At 40.3% G+C, this 3,299-nt stretch overlaps 1 non-coding gene across 1 annotated transcript; it reads right to left on the bottom strand.

Annotated features, from left to right (window-relative positions):
- Positions 1 to 1,381: 1,381 nt before the first annotated feature.
- LOC119345668 lies at positions 1,382 to 1,475 on the bottom strand. The gene has a single exon (XR_005167122.1). It is a non-coding gene; the product is annotated as a small nucleolar RNA Z223 (small nucleolar RNA).
- Between the last annotated feature and the right edge of the window lie 1,824 nt (positions 1,476 to 3,299).

Genomic DNA, 3,299 nt, shown 5'->3' with positions numbered 1-3,299 from the left:
TATTAAGATAATGAACCAAGTTCTACCAATCACATAATTGCAGATGAGCTAAATATAATGCCATACAAGACAAAACAAGTTGGCAGGTTTACATACAGAATTACTGTGGAGAATAATTACTGTGCGGCATATAACAAATCAACTCGGCATGACCACATGACGCGCCGATGAGCTCCAACCATCATGATTCTTTGCTTTTTGCCTCACAGAATTGGCGGAAGTGCATGCATGCTAGCTTAACTTTTGGAGTACCAACTCTGAAAAATGGCAAACAAGCGCCCATCAGGAAATAAGAAATTTCTGAACTTATTTAACTCTGCACATGATGATACTTTGTACACATAGGCAATGCCAAAAATATGCTCGGAGCCTCCGAAGCAAGTCAACAAATAAATGTTCACAAAACGATAAAGTTTTACTTCCCAGACCATAAACCATTGGCAGGAAAACTGGTAATTTCATTAATAATCTTGGCTCTTCTATATATGGATATAGAGTGGGCAAACCACATAAATCGCGTGCCGATGGCATAGGCACCCAGCACCGACACATCCAAATAGAAACAACATCAATATGCCATGGACAGATCAGAAAAACAGCCATTGGAGTTATGTAGAATAGCAAATCACCAATACCGGAAATTTAGCACAACTCCAAAAAGGAAATTTTCCCCTTGTCAAGTTACAGTACTGCCATTGCCTGAATAGTTGATTTGATAGTAACTTAAATGTTAGCAAAACGACATGAATGGCATGCCCACTACACCGAGACACTTGAAAAGAAACAATAGCGATGCCATTGATGGACCGAAAAAAAGACACCATATGTAGAATGGAAGATCCTTAACACGAGAATTGTTTTTAGACCGACAAATGTTTTCCCCACTGGCACATAAAATTTCCATTGGCAGAAGTACACAGTTCCATTGCACACAACCCAGCTAGACTCAGCTCTCCTACTTATGGCTGTACGACAGCCATAAACGACAGAAACTGCATGTCCATGACGTAACACTGCACCGGGATATCCAAATAGAACAACATCACTGTCGTGACAGGCCAGAAAAACCACCACTAGGTTACACAGAACAACAGATGATCAACACCAGAAATGTTCGCAAAATAACAGATTTTTCCTTGCCGAGGCAGGATATTGCCATTGGCAGCAGTACCGACAAATCCTTCACACCAGTTGCGACTCAACTCAGCTCTTCTACTTATGGCTACCTGACAGCTCAAACGACACAAACGGTACGCCCCAAACAACATCGCAAATTCCGTTATAGGGAACACAACTAAACTCAGATCTTCTACATAAGGCTGCCCGATAGCCGTGACTGAGACAAGCAACATGCTCGTGACGCACACACAGACACACTGCACCAACACACCTGAATATTAACAATTTTTCCAATCACGATTTTTCAGAAGCAGAACTGGCATGTATTCTTAAAGTGTTCATCATCACAGCCATGGTCAAAACAGAACACACATATCTAAAAGAAGACCATTGAATCTCACAGCAACCAAACTAAGCAGCATTGGTGCAGCCCCTGTGCTTTTCAATTATCTAAATTGCTCAATATCATCACATCGGCATTATTTCAGCTCATATGCTTTTCGAGGGCCACACACACACATGGCTCTTACAAAAATAACTGAAAAGGAATAAGAGCACACAAGCAATGGTGGTTTAGCTTTCTCGCACATTTGCAGCGGTGATAGCTCATTGCATTTATTCATTACCTAGAAACTAGAAATTCCAGTTAATTGGAGATATGTATGTGCAGGATAATATTGTATTGATCGGTCAGCCATGCAAAATAAAACAGTTCACAAATCAACATACAACACTCCCTTCTCTCCCATGAGATGTGCATCCTACAGGTATTCAGTCATATTTTATATAAACTATAAAAGGTGGCGGCTTTTTTATGGTTCTATGAATATAAGGCAGATCACGGACAAGATATACATGTGACATATCCTCATGAATCAATTGAAATCAGTTGATCCATTCGAATTTGACCAATTTACTTCAAGAACACATTCCTATTTTACAGTAATACAAATGTGCTATTAAGATAAAACTGAAGTTTTCAAATGATGCTTTCCCACGTATTTCCAGCATCGATAGTTTTCCCGCGTAATTCTGGCGCTGGTAGCTTTCCTGCGCATTTACGTCAGTGACAGCTCACTGCATTGGATTGTTCAACATTCACTACCTAGATATTGTAAACCACTGGAGGTATATGCAGGACACTAATGCCCGGTCAATCATGCAAACAAAACAATTCATGAATCAACATACAACACTCCACTACAAATAACATTTTTATCGTGTCAGATGTGTATCCTATTTGTAATCACTCATTTCACAATAAACTGCAAAAGGTGGTGGTTTTTTATGGCTCAATGAATGGAAGGCAGATCACCAACAGGATATACATGTGAGCTATCCCCAGAAATCAATGGAAGGCAGATCTCCCACCAGGTGCATCCTACTCGAAATCAGTCATATTTACAGAAGGTAGGGGGCTTTTTTTTGGTTCAGCGAATGCATTCAAGGTAGATCATCAACATGATGTACATGTGACGTATCCCCATGAATCAGTGGAAATCAGTCAATCCGTACAAGCAAGACCAATCTAATTTAGTAATGTATTCGCATTACTATAACAAAAGTGTGCAATTAAGATTATATTAAAGTTTTTTTTTGAATGAAGATTTCCCACGTATTTCCAGCAGCTATACCTTTCCCATTTAATTCCGGCGACATTAGCTTTCCCTCGCATTTCTAGCGGTGATACCTTGTTCATTAGATGTAAACATGTCAATCTACTGTTCGAGTGTTTTAGCCAGTTCATCATTTTCCAAGCGTCGCGAGAAAGCCTGTTTTCTATCCAAGAATTTTTCTGTACTAATAATGTGCTGAGGCAATCAATGGACCTAAGAAGTGTTCAAAATATTATAATATATAGATATCCATGTGGCGGGAAGAGAGAGAGAGAGAATCACCGTGGAAGAGAGAGAAGGGGAGGGGGCTTCCTTGCATAATTAGATAAGCCAGAATCATCATAGCAGCCTCGAGTTCCAGTGTGAGCAGTAAGAGATTGTTTTGTCCACGCCAATAATTTTGCACAGGTTTTCACCGCCAGCAACTCACCAGCGCGCGGGCATCCAAAGTGCACAAGGCGGTTCTCCTGCAAATCCATGTCACTTGTTCCGTCAGATTTGATCATTTGCAAGCGTCAATTTAAAAAGCAGTCGTTTAGAAAGCCCCATGTTGCAGTTGGAGGA

The sequence above is a fragment of the Triticum dicoccoides genome, unplaced genomic scaffold, assembly GCF_002162155.2.
Source record: "Triticum dicoccoides isolate Atlit2015 ecotype Zavitan unplaced genomic scaffold, WEW_v2.0 scaffold267099, whole genome shotgun sequence".
NCBI classification, from domain to species: domain Eukaryota; kingdom Viridiplantae; phylum Streptophyta; class Magnoliopsida; order Poales; family Poaceae; genus Triticum; species Triticum dicoccoides.
The sequence above is the reverse complement of the archived record's forward strand: the minus strand, read 5'-3'. Positions and strand labels throughout refer to the sequence as shown.